This window comes from Papio anubis, chromosome 18 (assembly GCF_008728515.1).
Source record: "Papio anubis isolate 15944 chromosome 18, Panubis1.0, whole genome shotgun sequence".
NCBI lineage: Eukaryota > Metazoa > Chordata > Mammalia > Primates > Cercopithecidae > Papio > Papio anubis.
Window position 1 is genome coordinate 2,421,413 of NC_044993.1, and position 23,250 is coordinate 2,444,662.

General features: G+C 52.2%; 1 long non-coding RNA gene across 3 annotated transcripts; it reads right to left on the minus strand.

Moving 5' to 3' along the window:
- Positions 1-946: 946 nt before the first annotated feature.
- On the minus strand, positions 947-23,189 carry LOC103880602. 3 transcript variants are annotated; one of them, XR_641726.4, is made up of 5 exons: positions 22,394-23,189; positions 7,182-7,282; positions 6,988-7,088; positions 4,858-5,093; positions 947-1,693 (listed from the first exon to the last, which is right to left on the minus strand). It is a non-coding gene; the product is annotated as an uncharacterized LOC103880602 (long non-coding RNA). The 3 variants fall into 3 exon arrangements; XR_002519353.2 differs by having other exon boundaries at positions 7,182-8,786; XR_002519352.2 differs by lacking the exon at positions 22,394-23,189 and having other exon boundaries at positions 7,182-10,709.
- Between the last annotated feature and the right edge of the window lie 61 nt (positions 23,190-23,250).

Consider the following 23,250-nt stretch of genomic DNA (forward strand, 5'->3'; position numbering starts at 1 on the left):
CTTATTCGGGCCGGGCGCGGTGGCTCAAGCCTGTAATCCCAGCACTTTGGGAGGCCGAGACGGGCGGATCACGAGGTCAGGAGATCGAGACCATCCTGGCTAACACGGTGAAACCCCGTCTCTACTAAAAAACACAAAAAACTAGCCGGGCGAGGCGGCGGGCGCCTGTAGTCCCAGCTACTCGGGAGGCTGAGGCAGGAGAATGGCGGGAACCCAAGAGGCGGAGCTTGCAGTGAGCTGAGATCCGGCCACAGCACTCCAGCCTGGGCGACAGAGCAAGACTCCGTCTCAAAAAAAAAAAACAAAAAAACAAACAAAAAAAATAAATAAAAGGCTTATTCATGTCAACATCTACGCTGGGAGCTCCTCACCCAGGAAGAGCTGCTGAATTTGTAGGGTGTTTTTGTTGTTGTTGTTTTTGGTTTTGCCTCCTTTGTTATTGCTTCCCTCAGTTTCTCCTCAGAATTTCTTAGTAGAGCCTCATTTGAGGTTGTTTCAGAACAAGGTGTCTTCCCCAAACAATACTTGGTTGTGCAAAGTGAAATCATTAAAAGACTAACCTGTAAAGACTCAATTATGAGATGACTTTCTTTTTAAACTGATATAGTTTGTTTTTATGATTATTTCTTTTTTATTTTGGAGATTTGCAAGCCCATAAAAGGGTAGTGTCAATAGTATAATAAACACCCATGGCCAGGGCAGTGGTTCACGCCTGTCATCCCAGCACTTTGGGAGGCCAAGGTGGGCAGATCACCTGAGGTTGGGAGTTTGAGATCAGCCTGGCCAAGATGGTGAAACCCTGTCTCTACTAAAAATACAAAAATTAGCCCAGCATGGTGGTGCACACCTGTAATCCCAGCAACTCGGGAGGCTGATGCAGGAGAATCACTTGAACGTGGGAGGTGGAGGTTGCAGTGAGCTGAGATCGTGCCATTGTACTCCAGCCTGGGCAACAGAGCAAAACTCCTTCTCCCCCTCCCCCACAAAAACAAAAAAAAAAAACAAAAAAAAACCACCCACGTACCTGCCACTGACCTTCCATAATGATCAATACATGGCCAGTCCTTTTTTTTTTTGAGACGAAGTTCCCCTCTTGTTGCCCAGGTTGGGGTGCAATGGCACTATCTCAGCTCACTGCAACCACCGCCTCCTGGGTTTAAGCAATTCTCCTGCATAGCCAGTCTTGTGTTAGCTCCACCACATCCACCACACCCCTTGTTGAAAGGGATCTGTTCTGGGAGTGGAGGGAAGCTTTGCCTTATATTTAATGCTATCTCATATGCTTACTCAAGATCATTGAAAAAAAAAAACCATTTACTATGAAAATGACAAACATGCATCTATCTAAGAAGGCAGAGTGTAATCAACCCTGTGTGCTCACCTAGGGTGCCACCTGGGGTGCCCACCTGGGGCCTATCACCAGCTTCCACCTGGGAGCCATCTTCTCTCCTCCATACCCGCATTCTACCTCCCCCAGATTGTTCTGAAGCGAATGCCAAACTAGCTGTCCTCCATCCAGGCAGCGTCCCCGCTGATGGCTGTCTCTGTGCACGTGCTGTTGGAAGATATCAACGGGACAGCCCTGGAGATATTCAGGGTTTAGGTCTCAGCTGTGTGGCCTTGGGCAGTGACTTTCCATCTCTGAGCGTTCTCCCTGCAGGGGCTTCCTCATGAGGGCTCTGTGTGAAAGCGTCTGTGAAATATGGAACACAAGAAATTCTGATTAGTGTTATTCATATACTTATTTATTTTTCTGAGATGGAGTCTCACTCCGTCACCCAGGCTGGAGTGCAGTGGCATGATCTTGGCTCACTGCAGACCCCACCTCCCGGGTTCAAGCAATTCTCCTGCCTCAGCCTCCTGAGAAGCTGGGATTCCAGGCGCGTGCCACCATGCCTGGCTAATTTAAAAAATATTTTTGGTAGAGACATGGTTTCACCATGTTGGTCAGGCTGGTCTCAAACTCCTGACCTCAACTGATCCACCACCTGTCTTAGCCTCCCAAAGTGCTGGGATTACAGGCGTGAGCCACTGTGCCTGACCTATTTTTGAGACAAGGTCTTACTGTTGCCCAGGCTGGAGTGAGTGGCACAATCACAGCTCACTGAAACCACCTGGGCTCGAGCCATCCTCCTGCCTCAGCCTCCTGAGTAGCTGGGAGTAAATTTTTAAATTTATAATGCCAGCTAATTTTTTTTTTATTTTTTATTTTTTACAGATGGGGTCTCTCCATGTTGCCCAGACTGGCCTCACACTCCTGGGTTCAAGTGATCCTCCCACCTTGGCCTCCCAAAGTGCTGGGATTACAGGTATGGGCCACTGTGCCTGGCCTGATCAGTATTATTTCTTGATAACTGCTTTTTAAAAGCTGAGGAGGGGTAGCTGGTGCCAGGGTGTGGAGGACAGGCTCCTTCAGGTGCAGTCTGTGCCTCACAGAGGGGTGGGAGGGGTAAGCCTCTCATTCAGCTGGGAGGCCACGAGACCCCCCCCCACCAGTGGATGAGTGGGAGAGGGTACCTGCTGTTACCCAGGGAATATGAGATGCTAGTGGCTGCCTTGCAGGTGTTCAACTGCAACACCAGGCATTCCTCCCAGGGCGCTGTTGGCATATTGGGGCAGACAGCATGAATCACTGTGTTCACCCCCACAGGCTGCCTGCCCCATAGATGCCCACGGTGACTCCAAGTCCAGAAGACTGGGATTAGAGAAAGAGGTTGGGTGCGGTGGCTCACGCCTATAATCCCAGCACTTTGGGATGCCGAGGCAGGTGGATCACTTGAGGTTAGGAGTTCAAAACCAGCCTGGCCAACATGGTGAAACCTCGTCTCTACTAAAAATACAAAAATTAGCCGGGAGTGGCGGCGCATGCCTGTAATCCTAGCTACTCAGGAGGCTGAGGCAGGAGAGTCGCTTGAACCCGGGAGGTGGAGGTTGCAGTGAGCCAAGATCGCACCACTGCACTCCAGCCTGGGCGACAGAGCGAGACTCTGTCTCAAAAAAAAAAAAAAAAAAAAAGAGTTGGCGTCCTGTGGTCATGAGGGTGGGGGCCACTACTGCCCACACTTGCTTGCACCTGCCATCTGGGTCACCCCCACCAAAGCTTTCTGTACCCAGCTCCGTCATCCACCCAACCAGCCCGCTGTCCACTCCCTGACATGGGGGAAGCTATCATACGAACTCCCCCAAGTCATAACCCCTGTACCTCTGAATGTGACTTTATTTGGTCATAACCCCCTGTACTTCTGAATGTAACTTTATTTGGTGACAGGGAGGTGATCAAAGTAAAATGAGGTCATTAGGGTGGGCTGTAATCCGATATGACCAGGGTCTTTATAAAAGGGGGAAATTTGGACACAGACAGGCCCTGAGAGAAGACGAGGTGAAGAAACACAGAGAGAAGTTGCCAGCTACAAGCCGAGGAGCGCAGCCTGGACCAGGTGCCCCCTCACTGCCCTGGGAAGGAACCAGCCTTGCCCACGCCTTGATCGCAGCCTTCTGGCCTCCAGAGGGAGAGAATGATTCTTGTAGCTTAAGTCCCTGGCTGTGGTGTTTGTTATGGCAGCCCAGGGAAATTCATGCACTTACAGGCCAGGATGATTCCTGCCGGCTGCGGGCAGGCGGTTGCTCGGAGAGGCTGGTGGACGCCAGGGAACGCCTCCTATGGGTCCAGGCTTTGAGGAAGCGGCCAGTTCCCCAGCTCCCCCTGTGGACTCCTCTCCCCTGTCATACCCAGCGTGGGCGTGACACCATCATCTGTCCTCACACAAACCAAGACACTTGCTGGAAAAAAATACCAAGCCCATTCTGGTGACAGCATGATCCGATCTGGGGGACAGGATTTCTGTCTCCCGCCCCTCCAAACCCAGCTTGGGAATTTGAATAAATTGAGGCTTGCTGGAGGGCTTGTTGTTATGGAATTGGAGCAATGAGAAGGAAAAACCATGGAGATGGCTATTTTCTTCCTCTTTTTAAAAATTTAAATTGAATAGTTCATGCAGGGAATGCACACAGATTGGGAAGCATATCCTTAGAATTCAGACATGGGCCTTAAGATTTTCACTCTCACCTCTACAGTCTCACACCGTCTGCCTTCCAGAACAAGGAATCCTTTTCAGAGCCAGTTCAAGAATAGGCCACTGAATGAAAGTGGCTTTAAATTTAAATTGTAAATAATTTAGGTTTTAGGGAAGAGAGGCTCCTACAGGTTTCTTTCTCTCTTTATCCTGCTAAACATATAGCATAAGGTTTGGCCAACTTTTCCTGTAAAGGGCTGGATAGTGAAGATTTTTGGCTTTTGCACAAATGGTCTCCGTTGCAACCCCTGGGCTCTGCCATTGGAGAAACAGAACCGCCATAAGTAATATATCAATGCACAGGTGTGGCTGTGTTCCAATAAAACTTTATTCACAAAAGCAGGCTGCCGTGGGATTTGGCCCAAGGGACGTGGTTTGCCGAACCCTGATACAGCTCATCTAAGCTCGGAGGAATTCCAGTGTCCACCCAGATCCCGCTCTCTCAACCCTAGGGGAAAAAACAGCGTGACCCTGAGGCCCTGTTGGGTTTGAATCCTGCCTCCGAGGGTTCATTTCTGGGTGACTCTGGGTATGTTATCGACTTCTCTGAGCCTCGTTGATAAAAAGGAAATTGCCACAGTCCTCCTCTTTCTGGAGCCCAGCGTGGCTGGCTTGTAAATATCATTCAGGAAGGGGACCAAGGAGCCCTCCCTTAGGCTGGGGAGTCGGAGGTGTGGGAGCTGGAGAAGCTGGGAGGCAGTGGTAATTAACCAGGTGGCCCGCTGGGGGCAGGAGGAAGGGATCAGTGCAGGGAGGAGGGAGCAGGCAGGGGGAGGCACCTCACCTCTCAGCGGAGTCTGGAGTGATCAGCCACTCTTTTGCTAACGCTTGTCTCTGCTCTCTCCTCCTCTAGACTCTGCTGTCCACAGGGCAGAGACCAGAGTCATCTTCAGGAATGTGCACCAGTCCTTAGCCCGAGGTGGGTGCTCCTCGAATCTTGGTTGGATGCACAGATGGGAGATGGGAAGGCCGCTTTGCACAGGGAAAATGGGTGTCCCTGCTGTCTTAGGGTGGGGTAGGCTGGGGAAGCGGGGAAGGGGCCAGGGAGGGAAAAGCAACAGAACCACAAGATGCATGGCGTGGATAATATTTGGATCCTAATGTTAAGAAATCACGTAAAAACATCACTGGGGGCCGGGCGCGGTGGCTCAAGCCTGTCATCCCAGCACTTTGGGAGGCCGAGACGGGCGGATCACGAGGTCAGGAGATCGAGACCATCCTGGCTAACACGGTGAAACCCTGTCTCTATTAAGAAATACAAAAAACTAGCCGGGCGAGGTGGCAGGCGCCTGTAGTCCCAGCTACTCGGGAGGCTGAGGCCGGAGAATGGCGTGAACCTGGGAGGCGGAGCTTGTAGTGAGCTGAGATCCGGCCACTGCACTCCAGCCTGGGCGACAGAGCGAGACTCCGTCTCAAAAAAAAAAAAAAAAAAAAAAAATCACTGGGAGCTGGGTGAGGTGGCTTACGCAGAGGTGGGAGGGTCGTTTGAGGCCAGGAGTTCAAGGCAGTAGTGAGACCGCATCTCTGCAAAAAGATTAAAAATTAGCCCAGTGTAGAGGCATGCACCTGTGGTCCCAGCTACTTGGGAGACTGAGGTGGGAGGATCACTTGAGCCTGGGAGTTTGAGGCTGCAGTGAGCTATGAATGTACCACTGCCACTGTACTCCAGCCTGCGTGACAGAGTGAGACACTGTCTCAAAATAAAATAAAAATAAAAAATAGCCCAGGCGTGGTGGCTCATACCTGTAATCCCAGCACTTTGGGAGGCTGAGGCAGATGGATCACCTGAGGTCAGGAGTTCCAGACCAGCCTGGCCAACATGGTGAATCCCTGTCTCTACTAAAAATACAAAAATCAGCCAGACTTGGTGGCGGGCACCTGTAATCCCAGCTACTCAGGAGGTTGAGGCAGGAGAATCACTTGAACCCTGGAGGCAGAGGTTGCAGTGAGCTGAGATCGCACCACTGCACTCCAGCCTGGGCAACAGAGCGAGACTCCATCTCAAAAAAAAAAAAAAAAAAAAAAAGACTTTGAGGACAGATCTCGTACTGTGTTCTTACCACAAATAATGTGGTTCTTACCACAAATAATGCGGACATGGGGAGTGTTCTGGAAGTGCTGCATGTGTTGATTTCCCTGATCATGGTGTTGGTATCATGACTGTTTGCCTATGTCCAAACTTACCAAATTATGCATTAAATATGTGCAGTTTTTTTTTTTTTTTAAGACAGGGTCTTGCTCTGTTGCCCAGGCTGGAGTACAGTAGCATGATCTTGGCTCACTGCAACCTCCACTTCCCAGGTTCAAGCGATTCTCATACCTCAACTTCCCAAGTAGCTGGGATCACAGGTGTGTGCCATCACACCCGGCTAATTTTTGTATTTTTTGAAGAGATGGGGTTTTGCCATGTTGGTCAGGCTGTTTTCAAACTCTTGATCTCAAAGGATCCACCCACCTTGGCCTCTCAAAGTGCTGGGATTACAGGCATGAGTCACTGTATCTGGCCAGATTTCAATATATTAATTATACCTCAATAAAGCTGTAAAAAAAAAAGCAGTGGCTGAGCTAAAAAAAAATTTTTAAAGCATTCAATCAGCCCCAAGGGTGCATCTGCCCTGCTGGTAGTGTTCAACCCGACAGATCAAGCTCCTTCTTTACAGCACATAATTTTATATGTCGATTGCTATCCTGAAATGAAATGCATGAAAACCTACAAAATACCTTTTTCAATAATGCCCCAGCTGAAATATGCAGCTCATCAGAAATGAATAAACATAAATATAAAATAATGGGTTTTCCATGCCACCCTGGGGAAGAGAACAGGGCTGTCATCTACTTGCCACAGTGGCCCACAGTGGCATGACAGCAAACAGCGGCACCCAGCCCCAGGGCGGCGCCTGGAGCACTCACCTACCTGACACCACTTGGCCACTGGGGATGTGGTTTTCCAAAGTGTGAAAACCTCTGTTCTGAACACAATGCAGTCTCCCCTCCATCGGCAAAATCCTTGCATTCCTGGTAAAGGGTGGAGTAAAATTGTGCAGTGCACATTTGTGTGTACGACGAAATTTGGTCCTAGACAAACATGGTTATAGACAGGTTTCTCACCTGAGTGGACATACGAGAGGCAGGACCTGGCTGAAGGTCAGGGGGCAGGTACCCCAGAGACTGCAGAGAACCAGGTGGGCCAACTTCTCAGGGGCATCTTCCTGGGGAGGGGAGTGTGGGTGGGAACCAGAAGCATTGGGCAGACCCCAGCCCAGGCAGCAGAGCCATGCCGGGGGCTACTGTATTTTTGGTAGAGACGGGGGTTTCACCATGTTGGCCAGTCTAGTTTTGAACTCCTAACCTCAAGTGATCCGCCTGCCTCAGCTTCCCAAAGTGTTGGGATTACAGGCGTGAGTCACCGCGCCCAGCCAATGCCTTCAGTTCTATATTGTGCAACTTGCACCCTGTCATCTGTCTCTCCAGCAGCCTCCTACCTGACTCACGAGGCGTGATCCTCACACGGCCTCCAGGCTTCTGGCCTCGCCCCCGGCCTCCTACCAGCAATAATCACAACCCCACCAGGGCCCATGGGCAGTGCACAGCCTGCAAGTAAGGCACAAGTGTAGCCTCCTGCATGATGGCAGGTGCCTGTAATCCCAGCTACTCGAGAGGCTGAGGCAGGAGAATCGCTTGAACCCGGAAGGCGGAGGCCGCAGGGAGCCGAGATCATGCCACTGCACTCCAGCCTGGGTGACGGAGTGAGACTCCATTCCCAAAAAAGAAAAGAACTGAGGGCATTAGAATGGCCTTGAGCAGTCATAGGTCTTTCCTGGCCCAGCACAGCCCCACGGTGGGTCTCAGCCAAAAAATGACCTGGATCTGGGTTTCCCAGGACGTCCCCTGGCCCCTGCCTCATTCATCTTCCCTCTGCTGGGGCTGCTGTGCTCGTCACCTCTGGTTAGATTTTTAAAATCCTGCTCTCTCCGCACCATGAGGCCCCCAGGGCAGAACAGGCCTCACCAAGCAGCCAGCTGTCCTGTGGTTACAAAGCAGCTTAAAACTCCAGTAATAGATGGCCTCGTCCAGGCTCGAGAATGTGACTCAGAAGAAAAATGAACACGGGTGTGAATGGCATTCAGGCGAGGGAAAGGCGACCCCCGCACCCAGCACTGTTCCCAATAGCCTTGCCTCTGTCGCTGGGCAGGAGTCCCCCTCATGTAATGATGGTGCTCACCTTTCCCTCCCCACCTCCCCAGCCTCCAGGTGAGGCCATGTCAGGAGCTGTGAGCACCTTGTGCCATATTGTCACCCCCCTCCCAAGGGCACTGTGGAGGCCACCCCAGACCGTGCTGGCAGGACACGGCCACCAGAGCCGGCATTTAATAAACAAGCTTTGGGCTGCCTCTGTGGCTGCAGCTTCTGACTGTAAGATTTCAGTCTTCTTGATTGAATAAGCAAATGAATGAATCCATTCATTCGATAAATATTTGTTAAACTCCTGGTAAGTGTCAGTCCGTGAGCTCAAAGCTGAGCAAATAAAGGAGGGAAGGGGAACCAACCTCCATGCTTGGAGCGAACCCTCATGCCGATCACAATGAAGACGCCTGGCATTTTCCAGCAGCTGTTCCTTCTCCCTCCTCACCACTGGGAGGCCCAAGGGCTCTGTGGACACGGGGCAGTCTCCGGCCAGGGTGGCTGGCCTTCACGTCCAGGCGTTCTTAGGCGCTGGAATATAGACTCACACGGCCTCAGGGACAGCCACCACCCGGCAAATGAGCCTGGAGGATTTTTACCCAAAAAGAGCTGGCTGCTTTGCAGTTCATCCCAGCTTCCCCAGAGAGCTCAGGGCAGGGAGAGCCCTGGGCATCGCTAGGTGTACCCTGCGCCCCACTGATGGGCATGCAGAGACCCAGAATGGGGAGGGACTTGCCCAAGGTCACCCCTCCTCTTGTTCTGGGGAATTTCTCCATTCCAAAGGGAACTCTCTGGATTACAAGGGACTAGGGACCAAGGGCTGTCTGAGGGCCCCCTTCTCCAACTGACTGGAGTGGGCTTTGGGCACACATGGGTTTGGAACAGCCCATTGGGCAGCCTCTGTGAAATTCCCTAGAAATGATGAGACTTCCCTGCACCCAGCCCCCACCCTGCACGGGGAGTTCACACCAATTGTTCTTCCCCAGAGACTCCTGCCAACCAGGGAACGTGACAGTTCACAGTGAGGGGCCCAAGGCTGTGGGCAGCAGGTCCTGCTGGGGACTCTGGGCAGGATGCCACCTTGAGACGCCGCCATGGCCACAGTATTCGTGCCAGACCAGCAAGAGTGTCCTGGACACTGCCCAGATGCTGACCCCGTCATCAAAGCAGACACTGGACACTGCCCAGGTGCCGACCCCATCATCGAAGCAGACACTAACTCGTCCCCTCCTGCCCCTTGGACACTGCCAAGATGCTGACCCCATCATCGAAGCAGACACTACCTCGTCCCCTCCTGACCCCAACAAAAAGATGCCAAGTCCGGCGAGTTTGCCTGTGCTCAGCACTGTGTGGAGGAGCGGCGTGTTTTCTCGGCACAGAGACAGCTCTGGTGAGGATGTAAAACAGCGCAACTGCCACAGAAAGCCGTCTGGCAGTTCCTCAAACAGTTTAACCTAGAGTTATCACATTTTGTGCCCCCCGCCGCGCCGGATATCTACCCAGGGAAATGGAAGACATCTGTCCGTCTAAAAGCTTGCACGTGAATGTTCACAGAAGCCACGTTCACTACAGCCAAAAGGTGGAAGTAACCCAAATGCCGATCAAATGACAAATGGTTAAACAAAACATGATCTATGCATGTGATGGAATATTACTCTGCCACGAAAAGGAATGGATCCTTACACGTGCTACAGTGTGGATGAACCTTGAAAACATCATGCTGGGTAAAAGAAGCCAAACCAAAGACAAATATCGTATCATTCAATGTGTATGAAATGCCCAAATCGTAGACACAGTGCTGAGGGATGGAAGGATTGGGGGTTGACAGGTAGCAGTTCAGGAGTGATGAAAATGTTCCAGAGCTGACTGTGGTGATGATGGCTGCACAACCCCATGAATCCACTAACTGCTGTTGGCCTGTCAGCTTTAAATGGATGAATTGTATGGTATGTGAATTGTATTTCAATAAAACAGTTTAAAAAAATTAATGGAAGGCAAGAATGTAGAACAAATGGAACTCTCTGATACAACTAGAGAGTCTTTACTTGCAGGACTTTGTGGAACTGGCAACATCTATGAAAGCTGACCACGCACAGCCCATGACTTCAGGTCTTACTCCCAGGACTCAAGAGATGTGAGTGCATTTGTCCACCAAGAGACATATGCAGGAATATTCACAGCAGCATGAATGATGTCAGCCCTAACTGTGAGCAACACACACAAATGAATACACTGATTTGGTCTATTTGTACCATGAAATATCAGGGAATACTATGCAGCAACGAACATGAATGAGCTAAAACAGCATACAACAGCATGCGTGACTTGCACAAACATAGCAATGGGCGAAAGAAGCCAGACATAGCAATGGGCGAAAGAAGCTAGACACAGAAAGCACATGCTGTCTAATTTCACTTACGGAAATCTCAGGGATAAATCTTTTTTTTTTTTTTTTGAGATGGAGTCTCGCTCTGTGGCTCAGGCTGGAGTGCAGTGGCATGATCTCGGCTCACTGAAAGCTCCACCTCCTGGGTTCACGCCATTCTCCTGCCTCAGACTCCCAAGTAGCTGGGACTACAGGCGCCTGCCACCATGCCCGGCTAATTTTTTGTATTTTTAGTAGAGACGAGGTTTCACCATGTTAGCCAGGATGGTCTCGATCTCCTGACCTCGTGATCCGCCCGCCTCGGCCTCCCAAAATGCTGGGATTACAGGAAGGAGCCACTGCGCCTGGCTTTTTTTTTTTTTTTTTTTTAAGATGAAGTTTTGTTCTGTCACCCAGGCTGGAGTGCAGAGGCTTAATCTCAGCTCACTGCAACCTCCGCCTCCTGGGTTCCAGCAATTCTCCTGCTTCAGCCTCCCAAGTAGCTGGGATTACAGGCACACACCACCACACCCAGCTAAATTTTGTATTTTTGGTAGCGACAGGGTTTCACCATGTTGACCAGGCTGGTCTCGAACTCCTGACCTGAAGTGATCCACCCACCACGGCCTCCCAAAGTGTTGGGATTACAGGCATGAGCTGCTGAGCCCGGCCTAATCTCAGAGATAAAGCTGATTAATGGTCAGATTACTGGTTACTGTCAGGGAGTGGACAGCCTAGGAGGGGACATGAACAGGTCTTCTGGGGGCCAGTAATGCTCTGTTTCTTTACCCAGGTGCTGTTACATGGCTGTGTTTACCCTGTGCAAATTCAGCTCATGGTGCATGTATGACTCGTGCGATTTTCACATGTATGCCATATACTTCCATTAAAACTCTACTAGTACAGGGCCGGGCACGGTGGCTCACGCCTGTAATCCCAGCACTTTGGGAGGCTGAGACGGGCGGATCACGAGGTCAGGAGATCGAGACCATCCTGACTAACACGGTGAAACCCCATCTCTACTAAAAATACCAAAAATTAGCTAGGCATGGTGGTGGGCACCTGTAGTCCCAGCTACTTGGGAGGCTGAGGCAGGAGAATGGCATGAACCCGGGAGGCGGAGCTTGCAGTGAGTTGAGATCACGCCACTGCACTCCAGCCTGGGCGACAGAGCAAGACTCTGTCTCAAAAAAAAACCAAAAACAAAAAACCACTCTACTAGTAGAAATATGTAGGCTGGGCACGGTGGCTCACGCCCGTCATCCCAACACTTTGGGAGGCCGAGGCAGGTGGATCACGAGGTCAGAAGTTCGAGACCAGCCTGACCAACATGGTGAAACCCGTCTTTACTAAAAATACAAAAAATTAGCTGGCATGGTGGTGCACGCCTGTAATCCCAGCTATTCAGGAGGCCAAGGCAGAGGAATCATTTGAACCCAAGAGGTGGAAGGTTGCAGTGAGCCAAGCAAGATTGCACCACTGCACTCCAGCCTGGGTGGCAGAGCAAGACTCCGTCTCAAAAACAAAAAAATAAAATAAAAAGAAATATGTTTTGGCAGTTAATGAAAGAAAACAACCCAATGTCCTTCAATGGATGAGCAGATAAGCTGTGGTCTCTCCATACCATGGAATACTATTCAGCTGTAAGAAGGAACAAAGCACCCACACACTACAATATGGACGGGCCCTGAAAACAGCGTGCAAAGAGGAAGAAGCCACACACACAAACTCACACAGTGTGATTCCGCTTACATGAAATCTCCAGCACAGGTAAAAGCCGACGAGGGGTGGCCTAGGAAGAGAGGGGACAGGGAGGGACTGCTCGTGAGGACAGAGCTTCCGTGCGCGATGATGAAAAGTTCTGGAATTAAATACTGGTAATGGTGGCAACAACTCTGTGAATGTACTAAATGCACACATTAAAAAGAAGTTAATGCAGTACCAGGCGAGTAGCCCAGTATAAGAAGGGCCTGGACCCCTCATGGACAGGCCGCTCTTGATAACACCTTGGTGTGTATTTTTATCTGGGGTCCTCACTGTCTGCCAGGCTATAGGATAAGCCCCTTTCCTACTGCCTTAGTCCGTGTTCTGTTGCTTATAACAGAATACCTGAAACTGGGAAATTTACAAAGCAAAGGAATTTATTTCTTACAGTTATGGAGTCTAAGAAGTTCAAGGTTGTGGGGAGCCTTCTTGCCGGTGGGAACCCTCTGCGGCGCCCCGAGGTGGCACAGAGCATCCCCTGGTACAGGGGCTGAGCGTCAAGCTCAGGTCTTTCGAATAAAGCCACAGTCTGCTTCCATGAGAACGCACTCCTCTGTTAACCCATTAACCCAGGAATGGCACAGTCCTCACTACCCAGTCACCTCTTAAAGGCCCCACCTCTCCACATGGCTGCATCGGGGATTCAGTTTCAACCCGCATTTCAGAGGGGACAGACATTCAAACCACAGCACCCGCAATCTCTTGTTTCATTCTTGACACTGTCCTGGAGGCATTGCCTCATTTTACAGAGGAGGAGTCAGAGGCCCAAAGAAGCCCAGCTTCCTGTCCAGTCACAGAGGGCAGAGCCAGACTTGAACAATTCTGCCAAAGGCCACACTCTAGCTGGGCTGGGCTGCTGCCGCTCTTGGTCTATACAGATACCGGGCTTCCTACCACCGATGGGAGATCAGGACTAGGGTTCCTCAATCCACAGCTCACCTGGCGTGGCGGCAGGGTGAGCCACTCGCTGAAAGGTAGCAAGAAGGTAGGTGGATTGTACGGCCCCTGGCAGAACACCACCTCCCCACCAAAGCCTTCCCCTGACGGTGGGGAAAGGGATAGGCTATTTGACTGTTTACCCCATAATAAATGCCCTTTACATTAATATTGACACACGCTGCGACACACACACACGCGACACACACGCTGTGAGCACATATATTACACACGTATGCATACACACATATTACATACACGCATACACACATACATATATACACATCGCAAGACATTATATACACACATCGTGCGTACATTACATACATACACACGCGGTAATACTATATACATTACATATAGGCACAGACATTACATACACGCACGCACACACATACACACGCTACAGACACACATACACACACACGCACGCTACAAGACACATACACACACACTTACACGTGACACACACATATACACACGCACGCACACACATACACACATATACACACATATACCACACATGCACACACACGCACACACATATATACACACACGTGGCAGCACACACATACACACATTATACACACACACACGCTACAAGACACATATATACACACATAGCAAGCAGACACACATACACGCAAGACGCACATACACACACGCTACAGACATTACATATATACACACGTGACACAAGGCAGACACACATATATACACACACATACACGCATACACACATATACACACGTGACGTTATTACACATACACATTATTACACACGTACACATACACACACATATACACATATGTATTACACACGCATTACATATATATTACATGCAGACGCGACAACACGCAGCACACACACATACACACACATATACACACACGCCACAAGACACACACACAAACACACACTCCACCACAGGCACACAAAGATGAGGATGCTGATGGCCGTGGCAGTGTTTCTTAGTTCATGGATAGCCCTACACCCCAGGCCTGCAGACGGCTCCTGCCTCCTTCCCTTTGGTTCCCACAGCAGCCTTGGAAGCAGGTCCTAGTGTTTTCTCCATTTACAGCTCAGGATACTGAGGCCCAGGGAGGCTCAGCCTGCCATGCAAAGTGGGGATTCCAGCCAGACTTGGACTCCAGAGCCCCCATGTGACACCACCTGCCAACAGGGAACCTGGGCCCTGAGTACTCCCCTGCGATGGCCAGGTTTGATCAACATGGTGAGCCTTGGAACCCTCCCCAGGTGGCAGGTTACATAATGAGAGAGAAACTAAGCTGCAGCCTCAAGGTCAATGTCTAAAATCAAAAGGCTCCATAATTCCTCAGGAAGTGGTTGTAGGTGTTCAGAGGCCACCACCTGTGAGGAACAAGCCAGCAGGCTTCCAGAGAGGCCACTAGCATTCTGGCGGGAACTGGAGATGCCCTGCAGGGCTGGGCACGGCTGCATGCGGAAGCAGCGGGCAGGAGTCAAGCTGGCCCTGGCCTGGACTCGTCTCCTCCAGCAGGTAGGAGCCCAGGACTAAGGCCACAGCAAGAGGCGGCCACCCGGGCAGGTGCTAGCCATGGGCCACAGGGAGCTTTTTCAGATCTGGGTTCATGCCCATGAATGAGGAATCTACCCTAACAGAACCGGGCCTTGCCTGGCCCCGGGAGGGTTCATTTAGTCATTCAACAAGAAGTTACTGGGTGTTGTGATGGTCAATTTTATGTGTCAAATTGGCTGGGCGATGGCGCCCACATGTTTGTCAGACGTTATTCTGGATGTTTCCATGAGGGTGTTTTGGAATGAGAGGAACATTTTGATCGGTAGACTTTGAGTAAAGCAGGCCGCCCTCCAGAACGTGGGCCTCATCCAGTCAGTGAAACAAAAAACACAGAATGAAAAAACTGATATTCCTCAAGCAAGAAGGAATTCTGCCAACAGACGACCTGGGACTTCAGCTGCAACATCAATGCATCCCTGGGTTGTCAGCCTGGTGGCCACCCTGCAGACTGTGGACTTGTCAACCTCCACAATCACTTGAGCCAATTTCTTAAAATAGATACCCCTACACACACGTGCATGCACACACACGTGTGCGTGCACAAATATACACACACATGCATGGACACACATGCGCACACACACACGTGCACACACGCACACACACGCACACATGCACACATGCATGGACACACATGCACACACACGTGTGCACACACGCACACCCCCCCACACATACACGCACACATATGCACTCTTTTGGTTTTGCTTTTCTGGAGAACCCCAAAACAGACACCTACTCTCTGAAAGGGCTGGAACTCAGAGTGGTCACCCAGCCCCTAAGGCCTCAATCCGCCCTGTCAAAGGCGTGTAACAGCACCAGACCTTCAAATACGTTGCAAGACCAAACAGGACAGGCCACACTCAGTAGCTCACGCACTTCAGGAGGCGGAGATGGGTGAATCACTTCAGGTCAGGAGTTTGAGACCAGCCTGGCCAAAATGGTGAAACATCGTCTCTACCTAAAAAATACAAAAAGTAACCAGGCGTGGTGGTGGGCACCTACAGTCCCAGCTACTCAGGAAGGTAAGGCAGGAGAATCACTTGAACCCGGGAGGCAGAGGTTGCAGTGAGTCGAGATCACGCCACTGTACGCCAGTCTGGGTAACAGAGCGAGACTCCATCTCAAAAAAAAAAAAAAAAAAAAAAAAAAAAAAGACCAAACAGGACAGAGCAGCTGCAAGGGCTTTTTTGGCCCAGGAGGCCAAGGCTGTCTGCCAGGTGCAGGCTCCTCTGGAAGCGCTGTGTGACCTAGACCACGGGACCGAACCTCTCTGGGCTTGCATGTCCTTGTCTGTGAAATGGGGTGGTGATAGTCTGGCCTCATGGGTAGCGATCCTCCAGTGAGGACCAAACAGAACCAAATGTGCAGCAGGTGTAGAGCTGTGCCCACCCATAGAGGCGCCCAAGAAACTGCATCTGGATATAAATCTGTAGTCAAGTCAGGGACTTTCTGCACCTGGGAGCTTGTCTAAAAATGCAGGTTGAGGCCGGGCGCAGTGGCTCACGCCTGTAATCCCAGCACTGTGGGAGGCCGAGGCGGGCGGATCACCTGAGGTCGGGGGTTCAATATCAACCTGACCAAAATGGAGAAACACCATCTGTACTAAAAATACAAAATTAGACAAGTGTCGCGTGGCGCATGCCTGTAATCCCAGCTACTCGGGAGGCTGAGGCGAGAGAATCGCTTGAACCCGGGAGGCAGAGGTTGCAGTGAGCCGAGATCGCACCATTGCACTCCAGCCTGGGCAACAAGAGCAAAACTCCGTCTCAAAAAAAAAAAAAAAAAAAAAAAAAGATGCAGTTTGCTGAGCCCCTTCTGACCCACCAGGTTTCAGTCTCCGGGTAACAGAGCCTGGGATCTGCATCTGAAGCACATCTCCAGCTGACCAGGAGGCACTTTTTATACAGGGGCAGCGAGGACCCTGCATGCAGACAGTGCTGTGCTCTCTCTAAGTGGCAGCAGCAGCCTCCAACCTGGGCCGAGCTGAGTTCTCAGCCACAAACAAACAACGCCTGATAATGAGCTACCTCATTACTTCCCAGACTGGCACCCCCCTCTGCCACCATCTGCCATCTCACCTGTCACCTGGCGCGGCCCCCATCCTCCCGTCAGCAGGAAGCAGGGCCCTGCTGCCTCAAACCTCCTTCCACCAAGTCGTGCCTGCCTCTGCTGCCACAGGGGGCGGGGGGTGCTGCACCAAGGCCGTGCCACAGACATGAGCTGGGGGTGCGGATGGGGGGGACAAGTAGTTGGCTCCCCTGGGCATGTTCTCAGCCATGGTTCCTTGGCTGATGTTGAATTTATTAGGCAGGGAACTGGTTACAGAGTGCAAAATTCCCGAGGTGCAAAGGTGCCAGCCCCAGCTCCACGCTCCCTTCCTTCCTACAGAGCTCCAGCTCTGTCCAGCGCACCAGGGTGCTGCTGAGACATGACCTTCTCTGTGGCTGGCAGGGCCTTGTGCCCAGCGCTGCCAGTGAGACCTGCAGGTCAGTTCGGGGGCTTCTGGAAAAGCCTTTACCTCAGCTGGACCATGTACTGCTCTCCCTCCGGCCTGGTACACTTTGTGACCTTGGCGGTGGAGCCACCGTCTTGCAGTCAAGAGGACAGGAATGGGTGAGGTCACTGTTCCAGTGGAGTTGCTGCCTGGCCAGGACTGTCTGTGCCTGGATGCCACCGGTCACTGGACGAAACACTCACCCTAGCGCACTGGGCCCTGTGTCTGGTTCTGTGGCCCGCAGCCACACGCAACCCGGGCTGGCTCAGGACTAAAGCGAGAATGAAGTGAGACGTCTCCTTCACAGCCCTATTCGGCTCCCAGCTTCCCGGAGGCAAGCAATATGACCAGTTTCTTGGGGTCTTTCCAGAAATTCTGGACGCATAGATAACCACACGATTCTATGTTGTTTTGCTTTTGTGCCCACATGGTGGCACAGAGCATGCAGACCCCGCTGTCTGCCCTCGTACCTTCTACCAGACGATGCACCTAGACGTCCTCCACAGGGACAGTTATGCTGGCTGCGTATCACTGCGCAGTGTCAGTCACCTGAATCGGTTTAACCCGTCCCCTGCCGATGGTCGTTTCCAACCGTTTGGAGCAAACGCTTTGGCAATGATTTTTAAAGGTACTATTTGGACAGATGTTGACGAAAGACGAAGGCGCCCTGTGAAAACCAGGCTGTGAGGCTCAGCCAGAAAGCCAGCAAGGAGGCGTCCCTTTTGATTTCCTTCTCCAACCAGGCGGTGGCTTGACCCTGCCTCTGGGCTAAGCCCTCCCCCAAGCGTAGACCCGCCCCAGAATTGGCTCCACCCGCTGGACCTCCCTTAGCTCCCAGAAGACCGGGCCGCATCCCTACTTGGCCCTGCCCATGGGACAACTGGCCCCTCAAGCATGGCCCCACCTCCAGGAATCCTGGCCCCACCCACAGGCCTGGCCCTGCCCCTTGAGGTCTGGCTTCTCCTCCAGGCCTGGCTCCAGCCCCAAGATCCTGGCACCTGCCTCGGTCCTAGCCCCACCCCTAGGAGACGGGGTTCCACCCCAAGGAGATCTGGCCCCTCCCACAGTCATGGCCTCATCCCCAAGCAAGGCACCACCCCAGAAGGCCTGGCCCCACCCCTTGAAGTCTGGCTCCTGCTCCAGGCCTGGCCCCATCCCCACGAGACCTAGTTCTACCTCAGGGAAATCTGGATTCTACCCCGTTACGGCCCCAACCCCAGGGGACTTGGGTTCTCTGCAGGAGCCTGGCTCCGCCCCCAGGCCTAGCCCGACCCTAGAGGGCCTGGCCCAATCCATTGAGCTCTGGCTCCTGCTGCAGGCTTGGCCCCATCCCCACGAGACCCAGTTCCACCTCAAGGAAATCTGGATTCTCCCCTGAGTTATGGCTCCAACCCCAGGGGACATTGGTTCTCTGCAAAAGCCTGGCTTTGCCCCCAAGCCTGGCCCCACCCCCAGGAGACCTTGTTCCACCCCCAGGAGACCTAGTTCCACCCCACGGAGATATGGCTCCTCCCACAGTCATGGCCCCACCCCGGGAGGTCGGCTCCTCCTCCAAAAGCCTGGCTCCGCCCCCAGGCTCTTTCTCCCTCACTGGGTGAGCCCCCACGGCCTAGTTCCTGGGCTGCTGAAACTGCCTGCCTGCTGGTCTTTTCGTCCCCACTCCTGCCCCCTTCTCACTCCCCATCCATGCCACTCAGTCTTCTTAAAACCCTCCAGGGGCATTGCGCCCCCATGGTGAGGACCAAGCCCCAAGACGGGTTCCGGGGCTTTGCGGTACTTGCCTCCCTGGCTTTTCTGTTACTACACACGTGCTGCTTCCAACCCCGCCACCTGCTGTGCCCTGCTGTTCAGAGCGCCTCCACCCTGCGGACCCTGCTTCCAACGGCAGGCGAGGCATCTGCTTCCCCCGCCCCCGGGTCCCCCAGCCAGAACCAGCCACTCCTCTGTCGCCTGGTGCCCCCCTCCTCTTTGGAGCTTGCAATTCTAAGAGCTGACGACGTCCACCGCGCCTGCATTTTGCTCGGCGTTTCCTGGCATTGTCCGTCTCACTTAATCCTCAAACCGCTTAGGGAGGTCAGACCATTGTTACTCTCGCCCCAGAAGAGGAGACGGGGGGCTGTTTGCATCCGTGTTCCCTGGACCCAGCACATGGGAGTTTGTTGGTTGAAAGAATGTGTAAATGGGGTGGGCAAAGGAGGAAAAAGAGGCAAAGACTATTCCAGTTTCCATGGCAACGGAAAGGCTACAGGACCATGAACAGAGGGGACCGACCGAGGGAGGTGCCCTGGGGAGCAGGATCAACCGTGGAGTTTCAAGGTCCAAGGGACTGTAGGTTTCCTCTAGTCCAGATGTTCTCGCCTGGGGTCAAGTTCACCCCCCAGGGAACATTTGGTAATGACTGGAGGCATTTTTGGGTTGTCATTTTGCTTAGGGGGTGGGTGCTACTGGCATATAATGGATTGAGACCAGGACTATGGCAGGATGCCCTGCGGTGCAGAGGTCAGCCTCCGCAACAGTTATCCAGCCCAAAATATCAACAATGCACAAGCTGAGAAGCCCCGATGTAGTTCAATCCTGTTCTGGGTTAAATTTTCTCCACAACATTCTCCCACCCCCACCAGAGCTTCCTTCAGTCTTTGCTTAACCACTTCAAGTGATGGCGAGCTCACCACCTCTAGAGGCAGCTGGTCCAAGGTGATGAGCTTGCACCAGTGCCAAAGCTGATGAGGCGCCCAGGGGAAGTTAAGTAAAAGCCTCAACTGCCAGAAAAGCAAGTGCTTGGCTGTCACTGAAGGGCTTCAGGAGGAGCAACCCCCACCTCCACTGCCCAACTTCAGGCTGTCCTTATTCTCCTCCATAGAGGAGTCTCCAGAAACCAGGGGCCTGGGAGGAGTTCAGACGGTTCTGCTGGTTCTTGGCCTAGGATATCTCAGCCTGGAGAGGCAGGGTGGGAGTAGGGAGAGGCAAGAAGGAAGCAGGACTTGGCCACCTTAATATCTAGAAGTAAAATTAAGTTTCTGAAATATTAAAGCCTGATTAATGATTTGCATGTGGAAGTACTTAGGGGGAAATGTATGTATTCTGAAACACATCAAAAAATAAAATGGATGGGTAGATGGAGTGATGGGTGGATGGGTGGATGAGTAGATGAATAGATGGATGGGTGAATGAATACGTGGGTGGGTAGGTGGATGGGTGAATGATGGGCCAGTGAATAGGTGGATGGGTGGATGGATGGATGGATGGATGAGTTGATGGGTGGGTGGGTGGAGGCGTGGGTGGATGGATGGGTAGATGGAAGAATGGATGAATAACTGGATAGATGGGTGAATGGATGGATGGGTGAATGGATGAATTGATGGGTGGGTGGGTGGAGGAATGGGTGCATGGATGACTGGCTGGCTGGCTGGTTGGATGAATAGGTGGATGGGTGGGTGGATGGATGGATGGATGGATGGGTGAGTGAATGGACTAATGGTTGGATGGGTGGGTGAATAAATGCATAGATATGTGATCAAGCAAATATGAAATATTTTTTATTGTTCTATGATTAAGCCTATATCACAGATAAGGAAACAAGGGCCAGAAAGGTTAGGGAAATCACTCAAGGTCACCCAGCTAGTGAATCATGGGGCCAGGATTTGCACCTGGACTGGATTTGCAGAGCCATTTCTGCACACCCCTCTGGAACTCATCTCTCCCATAGGTGGTTTTTGAGGGACATGGCTGCTCCAGGGTTTATACGAGAGAACTGTCCTGGCAGCAGCCTCACCAGAAGGGTTTGTCTTGAGGCTGCATTTGCAGGGCACTCTACAACAGCTTTGATGATACTGATGGACATAGTGGGGTGGGAACAGGAAAAAGGTGTAAACTTAGGGAAATCAGATGCTCTTCCTGACCAAGAGCTCCTTTAGATGCCAGAACAAGAGACAGGCAGGCCCTGCTCTCATGGAAGTCGCACTGTGTTTTCCACCTCCTCATTATGATTTTACCAGCAGGTTCTAAAGCAAGGGTTCTCAACACTTTTCATGTCATGGATCCTTTTGCCATTCCATTAAAGTCTGTGGATCCCTGCCCAGAATAATGTTTTAAATGCATAAATAAATGCATAGACTATAATCAAAGTCAGTTACATATATAACTCTAGATGGAGATTTAGTGATAGGGGTTTCTTTATAGCACATTAAATAACCAGCTCTAACCATCCCATCTCCTCTGTTAGAGGAGACCTGTGTTAGAGGAGACCTCTGTTAGAGGACCGCCTGTGTGGGGCAGTCTGCCGCTGTGGAATCCTGCAATTCTGGTTCAGTGCATTAACCCCAGGGGGTCAGATGGACCTGGGCTCGAATACCAGTTCACAAGCTGGGGAACCCTGAGTCATGGCATCACCCAGCCTGGCTTTTCTCATCTGTAAAGTGGGGGTGATCACAGCGCCTGCCTGGAAGAGGAGGTAAAGACCGTGCTGCTGTGAGATGTCTCTCTGGACAATAGCTGCGGGATCCCTGTCGAGGTGTCTGTGAGCAGCAAAGTCACAGCTGACTGATCCTCCTGAGTCCAGGGTCTGTGTGTGTGAGTTAAATGTTGGTGAAAAGAAGTACATACATTTTTCTTCTAGGTTCACAGGCCCGCAAAGTCCTCCATGAGTCCCACAGAAATCCCTGCTCCTGGGGGAATCAGATATCCACTGCCTGCACCAGCAGACTCTCTTGGGCTGTCCTTGTCCTCCAAGCAGTGGGAACTTTTAAACCTCTTGAGCTCAAGTGGCTGCAAGAATGTCCAGGCTGTTAGAGGGCAGTGACACCACCCCTCCCAACCCCCACAGGCCAGCAGGCTGATGTTCAGCTTTCTGTTCAGCCTGGAAGGGAAGCACAGCCAGCCCTGAGCCGGGGACAGGCCTGTCAGGGTCCCTCAGACCTTGAGCCGGCAGCTGGGGAGAAGCGAGGCTGTTTTTGTGCCTGCTGAGTCCCTGGGGCCAACCAGCCAGGAAGGCCACCCAGGGCCAGGCCCCTCTACTCACCAGCCAGACAGCTGTTTTCTTGCAAGTCCTGGCAGCATGGAAAAGTTCTGGCCCAGCTGGGAAGTGCAGACATTACCCAGCTGAGTGATCCCGGCTGTGGCTGGGGGCCTGGGCGTCTGTGATGTGGTCCGAAGCTGGATATCCACCTTACCCATGGGGGAAGGAGTGGTGCCCACTCACCTCCCTGCCCCTGGGGCCCTGGCATCCAGCCCTGCTGCTCCTGCCCCGGCCAGAGGGGAAAATCGAGGGCACTCGGGTAGGGGAACAACCAGGCAAATGGCAGGGGCTGTCCAGATTCCTGAGCAGGGAGGAGATTTTGCTGACCAGAGAGGAGTGGCCCTTCCAGGGAGACGCAAGCCTTGCGCAGCCTGTGCCACCGGAGTTCAGCAGGGTTCAAAGCCCGTTTCTGGCTGAGCGGTCGGGGGCCAGTCCTGTAACCTCTAGCGTCCTTCCCCATTTGGTGGGGATCGTAGGGCATTCAGTCCTAGGAGGGAGCAGGTGCAGCAGGGCTCGCGTGGGGCGGGGGAGAGAAGCGTGCCAGCGCTGATTAACAACAGGCGCCCTCTGGGCCTCGGCTTCCCCAGTTGTAAACTGGGAGAGCTGACCTCTAGAACTGACCTGACCCCTTCCTTTTCCCTGGAAACAGAGCCCAGCCTCCTCCCTGGCCAATCATGGAACCTCCTGCTCTCCTTTAAAAGCTCATTTGGGATGAGGTGCAGTGACTCACACCTGCAATCCCAGCACTTTGGGAGGCCAAGGCAGGAGGATTGCTTGAGTCCAGGAGTTCGAGACCAGCCTGGGCAACATGGCAAAACTCCATCTCTACAAAAAATACAAAAAGTAGCCGGGCATGGTGG